General features: G+C 36.4%; 1 pseudogene; it reads left to right on the top strand.

Moving 5' to 3' along the window:
* Positions 1 to 925: 925 nt before the first annotated feature.
* On the top strand, positions 926 to 10,683 carry LOC150025433 (uncharacterized; annotated as a pseudogene).
* Positions 10,684 to 11,156: the final 473 nt, after the last annotated feature.

The following is an 11,156-nucleotide window of genomic DNA, read 5'->3' on the forward strand; positions in this document are numbered from 1 at the left end:
TAGTCTGGTAACCTTGTTGATTTGAGCATATGCTCCACCATAGTACTTACCCAATTTACCTTGAGTTGATTCATGATGCAGTATAGTAAAATCAAGTCCTCTTCATGGAGAGTTGCATGATTACTTCCTCTTGGAGTAAGCTGCCAAGCAATGATGTAGGCAAGGAGTCTTGGAATGATTGTGAGATTTCCAGCATGAAATCTAGCCACTGGTTCAGCAAGATTCCTCACACAACTTCTGTAAAACTGCATCTTGTTGAATCCCTGGATTCCAGCAGTGTTCCCTTTGCTTACCTTCATTCCAGAGTATTTGATTCCTCCCACATTGCTCCATATTTCCCTTGTAATCTTCAGCTTCACACCTTTCACATGGGAGACCAAATTTTTGCCATCTTGAACCAAGTTGCTGTAGAAAACTTTCACCAAATCTGGATATACATTTCCAGTCATCTCTAGAAAGTTCTTCAGCTTTTGATGCTTGAGCAAGGTCTTTGCTTCAGTCAGATTTTCTTCTCTCAACCAGGAAAATTCCAACACTTTGGGTGCATTGACTTGCTTCCTGCTTGTCTCATGGATGTACCTTGTCATTGCTTCAGAATCTCCAGCAAACCATTTCTCCAGAATGCCTTGGTTGCTGCTGGATTGCTCTTTGGATTTCTTCCTTCTGTGTGATGAGGATGTCATGCTTAATCTGTGTTTTCCTGCATCAGTTTATTAACATACAGTTCTAGAAAAAAACAGCACAGATTATTACTCAGAACAGAAACAAAACCTGTGGTGAAGCAAGTGTGAATCTGGACAGCTTATAGCACAAATGAGAAAGTGTGAGAAAGAACTGATTTGAGCAGGGTTTATATGGAATTATTAAACCAAAATTGAAAAGCACAAATTTTAATCCAGGGCAATGTAATCAGATTTTGGAAATAATGAATTTTGAAGAAAAATCAAATCCCACAGGTATGCTGCAGATTTTATTCCAATGGTGCAGCAGGTTCAGGTGTGGATTCACGTAGGAATATCTTGGAACCTGATTTTGGTACATCAAATCTGTTGCATCTACACAAAATCCAATTAGTTAGGATACCCACACATTAATTTGCATGGATCTGCTGGTCAATAACCGTAAAAGCAGTCAACAATAAAGTGAGAGAGAGAAAAATAAATCTTTCTCTTTCCTAGTCACAGCTGTGATTTCTGAAACAGGGAACGAAACATGTTAAAACATAAAACAACAGATTGAAATTTTCACTGCAGAGGACAATTCAAGCTAATTATACCCAATTCATTTAAAAGAAAGTGAAACCTGTCTTTAGCAAGTGGTTTAGTGAATAGATCAGCTAATTGAAACTCAGTACCAATGAATTGTATATCACATGTTCCATTAGCTATATGTTCTCTTAAAAAGTGATGTCTAATTTCAATATGTTTAGTTCTAGAATGCATGACAGGATTCCTAGACAAATTTATGGCACTTGTATTATCACACTTTATAGGTATGTTATTTAACAGAATACCAAAATCACTTAGCTGCTGCCTTAGCCATAAGGTTTGAGCACAACAACTTCCAGCAGCTATGTATTCTGCTTCTGCTGTGGAGAGAGCAACACAAGCTTGCTTCTTGCAATGCCAAGAGATTAGACTTGATCCAAGCATGTGACAAGTCCCACTTGTGCTCTTCCTATCAACTTTGCAACCTGCAAAATCAGAATCTGAAAAACCAATCAAGTTCAAGGATACATTGTTAGGATACCACAATCCAACATCCTTAGATCCTTGCAAATATTTCAAAATTCTCTTTGCTGCATTGTAGTGTGATTCCTTTGGATCAGATTGATATCTAGCACATAGACATACAGCAAACATAATGTCAGGCCTGCTGGCAGTTAGATATAATAGGGAACCAATTAAACCCCTATACTTAGTTTGATCCACTGATTTTCCTGCAGAGTCTTGATCCAGTTGACGATTTGTTGAAATAGGAGTGTTGATTGCTTTGCATTGGTCCATATCAAACTTCTTGAGTAGTTCCTTGCAGTATTTTTCTTGGCTTATGAAAATCCCATCCTTGAGTTGCTTAACTTGTAGACCAAGGAAGAAATTCATTTCCCCTAACATTGACATCTCAAACTCACTTTTCATGGTTTTCACAAAGTCTTCACACATCTCTTCATTTGTGGATCCAAAGATAATATCATCTACATAGACTTGCACAAGTATGATATCTTCACTTTTCTTCTTTAGAAAGAGAGTTTTATCTGAATTGCCACGGCTATAACCTTGAGACAGCAGAAATTCACTTAGCCTTTCATACCATTGCCTAGGTGCTTGCTTTAATCCATATAAGGCTTTCTTAAGCCTGAACACATGTTCTGGATTCTTGTGATCTTCAAATCCTGGAGGCTGAGATACAAACACTTCTTCATTGATGTAGCCATTTAGAAATGCACTCTTGACATCCATTTGAAATAGCTTGAAGCCTTGTATGCTGGAAAATGCTAGAAGAAGTCTGACAACTTCAAGACGTGCTACTGGTGCATAGGTTTCACCAAAGTCAATACCTTCTTCTTGGTTATACCCTTTAGCAACCAGTCTTGCTTTATTTCTAGTGATAGCTCCATGTTCATCCATCTTGTTCCTGTACACCCACTTGGTTCTTATGATGTTCATCTCATGCTTCCTTGGAACCAAAGTCCACACTTCATTGTATTCAAACTGGTTCAGCTCTTCCTGCATTGTTGTTATCCAATTGCTATCTTGCAGTGCTTCTTCCAGGCTTTTAGGTTCAATCTGAGACACAAAAGCTACTGTTCTGCAGAAGTTATTGAGTGAATTCCTTGTTGAGACTCCTTTCTCAATTTTACCAATCACATTGTCAAGAGTGAGATCCCTTGGAGTCTTCCATTCACAGTAGATTCTTTGACAGAATTTGGATTAGTAGCATCAAGCTCACTGGATTGATTCTGTTGCATAATTGTTCTTAAATCATCCATACCAGGTTCATCCACAACAGATTTGGGCACAGAAAAATCTGTTTCATCAAACACAACATGTATAGATTCTTCAACAGCAAGCAATCTTTTGTTATATACTCTATAAGCATGACCATTTATAGCATAACCAATATGTATTCCTTCATCTGATTTAGGATCAAACTTCCCTAGATTATCCTTACCATTATTTAAAACAAAACATTTGCAGCCAAACACCCTAAGATGACTAATGCTAGGCTTTCTACCTTTATACAATTCATAGAGAGTTTTCTTAAGAATTGGTCTAATCAATGTTCTGTTAAGCACATAAGAAGCAGTATATACAGCATCAACCCAAAAATATTTAGGTAAACCAGATTCATTTAGCATAGTCCTAGCTAACTCTTCTAGTGATCTATTCTTTCTTTCAACAACACCATTTTGTTGGGGTGTCCTAGGAGCAGAATAACTATGTATGATCCCATGTTTTTCACAATATTTATCAAACTTTGCATTTTGAAATTCTCCCCCATGATCACTACGAATCTGTTTTACCTTATTTTCATTCTCATTATGCAGAACCTTAGCAAGTTTCTTAAAGGCTTTATATGCATCATTTTTAGAAGCAAGAAACAAAGTCCATGTATATCTTGAAAAGTCATCAACAATCACCAAAGCATAGTAATTTCCAGCTAAGCTAGCAGTCCTAGATGGTCCAAACAAATCCATATGCAAAACATCCAAAGCTTTATTTGAAGAAACCATATCTTTTGACTTAAAGGAAGTTCTAATCTGTTTTCCCTTTACACAAGCATCACACAACCTGTTATTTTGAAACTTTATGTTTGGTAAGCCAGAAACAAGTTCCTTAGATTTTAGCTTATTCAAGTGATTTGTGTGAATGTGAGCTAGTCTCCTATGCCACAGCCATGACTCATCATTTTTAGATAGCAAACACTCATTTTCAGAACAGCTCTTAATAATGTCTAGGAGATAAATGTTGTTTACCCTTTTTCCAGTGAACAGCACCTTACCAGAATTTTCATTTGAAATTGTACAAGTATTTGCTTCGAAATTGACCTTGTATCCCTTGTCACACAGCTGGCTAATGCTTAGAAGACTATGTTTTAGCCCTTCAACATATAGAACATTCTCAATTGTAGTTGAGTCTTTAGTACCAACATCTCCTCTTCCAAGAATTTTTCCTCTATTGTTATCTCCATATGTGACATGCCCTTCAGCTTTGAGTTTCAGATTTATAAACTGAGTCACATCACCAGTCATGTGCTTTGAGCAGCCACTGTCTAGATACCACTGGTTTCTCCTGCTGTTTTTCTGCAACAAAACAGATTTAGCATATATGGTACCCTTTTAGTCTAGGGTCCAGCATGATTAACACCTTTCCTTAGGAAGCCATTTGGCTAAACCTTTAGGAACAAAATATTTCCTAGCCTTACATGTTCTAGATACATGACCAGATTTCATACAATAAAAACATGTTGCAGTATGCATTGTTTTTGAATTACTAAAAGTGGAAAAATCTGTTTTGGAAGGAACAAAGAAACTTGACAACTTTTTCACATTACCTTTCATTCCAGGATTATATCCTAAACCATTTTTATTGAAAACAGCATTTTGTGAACCTAATAAGGTTTCAAGATTTTCTCTTCCCTTAGTGAAATTTGAAAGTGTTTTTAACAAGTACTCAACCTGTTTTTCCAGCTTTTTGCAATTATCACAAGTTTTAATTGATGCATGCAAACATGTCAATTCAAGACTAATTAATTCAGTTTTAGCTTTGTGCAGTTCTTCTTCAAGAGTTTTAACCTTTGGTTCAAGTACCTTATTTACTTTATTTAATATGTTGCACATAACAGCCAACCTGTTTGCTTCATCATGTGTTTCCTTAAAGGCTAATAGCAGTTGATCATAGTTTTCAGAATCAGTGGAGAAATTACTTACTGAGTCAGAGTTGGATCCCTCATCATTCACCATGAAGCAAAGATTTGCTTTTTCACTTTCAGTTGAAGAATCACTAGATGAGGATACATCATTTTCTTCCCATGAGATATATGCTCTTCTACCTTTCCCTTTGTCACTTCTCTTGCTTGCTGATTTTTCTTTACTTTGATTGTTTGGACAATCAGCTTTTATATGACCTGGTTTACCACATCCAAAGCACGTGTAATTGGAAGAATTTGAATCAATAGGTTGTTTGGAATACCTCTTTCTCTGCTGAGTTCTGTCACGGTTTTTCTTTCTAAGAAATCTGCTGAATTTCCTGGTGAGCAGACTCACAGTCTCATCATGTTCTGGATCACCTTCTTCCTCACTTGCATCATGTTCTATGGTAGTTTTCAGAGCAATTTCTTTGGCCTTCTTTTCCACTGTTTCTTGTTCTTTCAATCTTTTCAGCTCAATTTCATGTTCTATCAGCTTTCCAAAAAGTGCAGCAGTGGAGATCTTGGATAAATCTCTGGATTCTGAGATTGCTGTTACCTTAGGCTGCCAGCTCCTATCAAGACATTTTAATACCTTTATGTTGAGCTCTTCCTTATCAAAGACTTTACCAAGGCCAATGAGGTGATTTACAATATGTGTAAATCGTTTCTGCACATCTGCAATACTTTCTTCAGATTGCATTCTGAATAGCTCATACTCCTGAATGAGTGAGTGCTTCCTTGCCCGTTTCACATCATCAGTTCCTTCATGAGTCACCTCTAGTACATCCCACATCTCCTTTGCTGAGTTACATTGAGAGACTCTAAAGAACTCATCCATATTCAGTGCAGAGGTGATGATATTCTTGGCTAAAGAATCATATTGGGCCTTCTTCTTCTCAGTTTCACTCCATTCAGACCAAGGCTTCTTTATTGTTTCATCTTTGACAACCTGCATAGGTATAAAAGGTCCACTGACCACTGCATCCCAGATTCCCATGTCAATAGATTCCATAAAGATCTTCATCCTGATTTTCCAGAAAGCATAGTTAACACCACCAAACATAGGAGGTCTATTAATAGATGCACCTTCAGCAAAAGGCATTTTAAACTCAGACATCATACACACACTTGAGCAAAATACAAGCCCTAGCTCTTGATACCAATTGTTGGGTCTATTAGTGTCTAAGTTCAAGAGGGGAGGGGTGAATTGAGCTTATAAAATTTTCGCAAGAACACACAATTTTTCAGTATTCCAGAGGCAAAAAGAACAGATTGTTTTTACATGAAACAGATTGATTTTTCAGAGCAGTATTGGCACAATTTGAATATTGTTCACTGTAAAATTGTGATCAACAGAGAATCAGAACAGAACCAGATCAGCTTATTTTTGTGAGGATAAAAGATATAGCTATGCTTAGAGATCAACCAAAATTACACAACATGAGATTTCAAGAAAAAAAGATCCTTTCACAGGTTTTAATGAATGGTCAGTTTGTTCACAATTCACTTAAGCCATTATATGCAGCAACCTTGTTTATGATCAGAAAACTTTAACAAGACAGGAAGAACAGTTTTCACTTAACCCAGAATTAACAGATTCAATTTAAAAAGAACAGATTTAGTTCTTGACAGAATTAAGCAAAAACAGAAAAGAGTGCAGGGATGAGAATGCAAGATATACACGTTTTTATACTGGTTCACTCATACAGAGCTACATCCAGTCTCACCTTACCCCAAGGTGGAATTCACTAAAAAACAGTGACAATCACTTACAAAACCAGCAGTTCTTGAACACTACAAGAACACCACACACAATGCTGAAAAACCCTATTTCAGCACACCTTGCACTCCAAGAAACCCTATCAAGGAGTGACTAACACTTACACCTTTACAAAACAGAATAAAGGAAAGATTACACCTGAAAAGAAGATGCAAGAACTCAAAACCAGTAGTTCAATTTGCTGCAGAAACTGCACCAGCACCTTCACCAAGATTCAAGGTTTCCTAGAACAAGCACACTTGAAAATCTCTTTGGAAACCTTTCAAAAACTCTTTTTAATCCTTCTTCTCACATGGAAATTGTTTGATCTCTGTTAAAAGCGTAATTCCTCAGCACTCATTCATGTGAGAGAGACATTGTTTATATAGAAAACAGTTTCTAACTTCTTTTCATAAAACAATTGAAAAGCAGTTAAGAAAACAACAGATTCAGTTTTGAATCTTAACAGATTTATTTGTGAAAACTGTCAACTCAGCTTAACAGAAATAACTGTCTGAGTGGTACCTTTGGAGCCCTAACTAACTTGTGAAAAACCTTTCAACTCACCAAGGAATAAACCTGTTCTTTCTCAGTGAAACAGATTAAAGTATAACGCACAGGCCAGCTCAGCTTAACTGAAATAACGAACTGAGCTTTCCCTTGGTGCCTTAACAGAAATTTAGAAAAGCCTTTTTAACAGAGAAGAAATAAACAGATTCTTTCTCCATGAAACAGATTTATTTGTGTACTGTTTTAAAACTGTTAAAACCATTTTAAAAAGCTTTTCAAAAACCATTAAACGAAAGCCTTTTTAATAGAGAAGAAATAAACAGATTCTTTCTCCATAAAACAGATTTATTTGTGTACTGTTTTAAAACTGTTAAAAACATTTCAAAAGACTTTTCAAAAACCATTTAACCACATCATGTGCTTGATCTAGACTTGGTTAGGCATCTAGGATAGGTTACACAGCAAAAGGCAATCATACACACTTACAAGCCTAATTACATATGAATCTAAAAGCCTATTACAATCTTCAAAGCACTCAAGCCATTTTCTTCATCAAACACACATTAAGCCTTGGTAGGGAAGAAGCTTCCTCCAGCTTCAACAATTAGAACTTATATTGTCCATTCAGGGAAAAACTTGAAATTAGTAAAAAATGATAATCCGAGAGTTCGTGTGTGTTGTATTGGAGCACAAGGACAATGTAAATGGTTTGTATAATGTGGGTTATTACCCTCAACAAGTTGTTGGCAGTTAAGAAAACTAAATGATGTACATACCTATGCTAGGCAGTTTAAGGTTGATTTGTTGAGCACTAAATGGTTGAGTGGGAGGTTAGAGACTTCTTTAAGTCAGAATCCAAAATTGAGAAGCAATGATGTAAGGAATAAAGTTGTTAAAAAATGGAACACAAGTATAAGTAAGTCAAAAGCTCAACAGACAATGGTCATGGCGTTGAAGACTGTCCAGGGTTCATTTCAAGAGCAATACAAACAAATTTATGACTATGCACATGAGGTCACGCGTGCAAATTCGGGGTCTACAGTGAAAGTGAAAGTTGAAGACATCAATGGGTTAAATGTTTTTAGCAGATTTTATGTGTGCTTAAAAGGCTGCAAGGATAGCTTTATATCTTGTAGGCCCATAATTGCTTTGGATGGGTGCTTCTTGAAAGACTTTTATGGTGGTGAACTGTTGACAGCAGTTGGGAGGGACCCAAATGATCAGATGCTACCACTAGCATATGTTGTGGTTGAGGTTGAATGCAAAGATTCTTGGACCTGGTTTTTGCAGCTTTTAATCGAAGATGTTGGGGTGTAGATGTATGTGAAGGCATCACTTTCATGTCTGACCAACAAAAGGTATATTCTTTGTTGTTAATTGTTGATTTTGTTTGTGTATAATTTTCATTTAACTATTGTATATGTCTTTTGACAGGGTTTGTTGCCTGCCATTCAAGAACTCATACTTGGGGCAATGCAGCGATTCTGTGTTCGACACCTGTACGCAAAATTCAGAAAGAAATTCTTGGGGAAAATTATAAACCTTAATGTGGAGGGCAGTCGACAACACATATCCCCAAGCATGGGAGAGGGAGATAAGGGCTATAAAGGAAGTCAATGATGCCGCATTCAAACATCTAATTGCATTACCTTCCAGACAAGCATTCATACTTGTTCTTTTACTCATGGCAGATTTGAAAAGTCCATGGAATACCACTATTACATTTGAAAATTCAGTTTGTACTATAGTTTGATTGATAAGGTAAAAAAATGTAGGATTCAAATGTAATGTAGTTTTCCTATATCATGTAATTTCAGATTCTTCTCCCTATTATTCACTCCCAAAATGTTTGTACTTTGTTGATCACTTAATTCCTAACCTTATACAACTTCACAACATTTCTTATTGATGCTTACATTTTAGAGAGTAGAATCAACTTTTTAGGTGCAGTGTTAATCTGATATGCAAGTAGAATGTGCTCAACAACATTGTCTAAGTTCTAAAATCATTTATTTTAAATTGACTAAGTTCTGAAATCATTTTTGCACATCATTCCTAGGTTCTGAAATCATTTCTGCACACCATTCTTAGGTTCTGAAATAATTTATTTTAAGTTGACTAAGTTCTGAAATCATTTATGCACACCATTCCTAGGTTCTGAAATCATTTTTACACCCCATTCTTAGGTTCTGAAATCATTTCTGCACAGCATTCCTAGATTCTGAAATCATTTATTTTAAGTTGACTAAGTTTTGAAATCATTTATGCACACCATTCCTAGGTTCTGAAATCATTTATTTTAAGTTGACTAAGTTTTGAAATAATTTATTTTCTTTTACTAGGTTTTGGTCCAAATTAAGGTTCGCATTCACTCCAAAACGTGAAACAATATTTCTGAAGGCTTTAATAGTCTACTTGTAACTGCACGTGCAAAACCTATCATTCCCATGCTAGAAGATATCAAGACTTATATAATGTAGAGATGGGCAAAGAACAGACTGAAAATTGCCTCATTTGAATGATCAGTATGTCCAAAGATTTTAAGCAGGTTACAAAAGAAAGCAAATCAAACTCGATATTGGATACCCAGGTTAGATGACAACATTTATATACTATTTTAAAAAGTTATTGTGTTACTTGTTAGATATGTCTAACCTATTCCATCATCACAGTTCTTCTACAAATCACCTATTGGAAGTGAGACATACCTCTACCATTGGAAAAAGTTTGTGGTTAACTTGGACATACATGAGTGCACCTGCCGAAAATGGATGTTGACTAGAATACCATGTTGTCATGTACTTTCTGCAATGAAATTTGTCAATGTCGATCCAGTCAACTTCATTCCATTTTGGTACAAGAAGGAAACATATGCAGAGGTCTACAACTCAGTTATCTATCCACTGAATGGTGAACAAGTATGGGAAAGAAATGAAATGCCAGATGTTGTGCCACCTCCCACAAAGAAGATGCCTAAAAGACCAAAACAGAAGAGAAGGTTGGAGTCATGGGAGGTAATGAAGAACAAGAGTCAGTTAGGCCAAACTGGATTAAAGAAAAAATGTGAAATTTGTCATAAGCTTGGCCACAATAGAAAGTCTTGTATTGAAAAATCATTTGAACAAAGTGCAGCACGACCATCTCACCCAAGGCCATCTCACCAAAGGCCATCCCACACAAGCTCATCTCACCCAGGCCCATCTGACCAAGGTCCAAGTCAGGCAACTCCAAGTGCACCAAGCCCATATGAACAAGGTACAAGTCAGGCAACTCCAAGTGCACCAAGCCCATATGACCAAGGTCCAAGTCAGGCAACTCCAAGTGCATCAGGCCCATCTCAGGAAGCTCCAAGTCAGACAGCTCCAACCACACCCCCTACTCAACCAAAAGTTTCACAACCATCTCAGGCAGCTCGAAGGACAACAAGATCGAGTGCAAAATTTTCAAGACCCAACACTAGGCTTAAGTTACAGTCCATGAGAGGCCGCTTTTGGAAGCCATGAATGCTTTTGGAACTCACTCATTTCTATACCTATGTATTTTGAAAAACAATTATTGTAGGCTCCTGCTAATGTATTTTAGAATCATAATTTGGTAATTTGTTAATGTATCACGTACTGAATGTATTTGGTAATTTTTAGAGTACATTAATGTTATCAGGTTCTATAATCATTAAGTTTGCTTCATTCCAAATCTATGATAATTAAGTTTGTCTATGTGCTTGTTACACTTTATATTCCTATTGGTATAGCTTAGCCTATGAATAATGGACTCTTGATTTACTCTAAGATGGGAAAAGCTGGATTGAACATGTATTGTTCTCCTTCATGCTCAGCTAATGTCAAACTTAGTAATGACTTTTGCTAGCTGTCTTCAAGATGGGAAAATCTACACTCAATTATTTTATAATTAAATTAGTGTTCAAATATTGAATTACTCTTGCATCACCTAGCAGTGCAAAATTTAAGTGTTTGCT

This window comes from Phaseolus vulgaris, chromosome 8 (genome assembly GCF_051622355.1).
Source record: "Phaseolus vulgaris cultivar YP4 chromosome 8, ASM5162235v1, whole genome shotgun sequence".
Classification (NCBI taxonomy): Eukaryota; Viridiplantae; Streptophyta; class Magnoliopsida; order Fabales; family Fabaceae; genus Phaseolus; species Phaseolus vulgaris.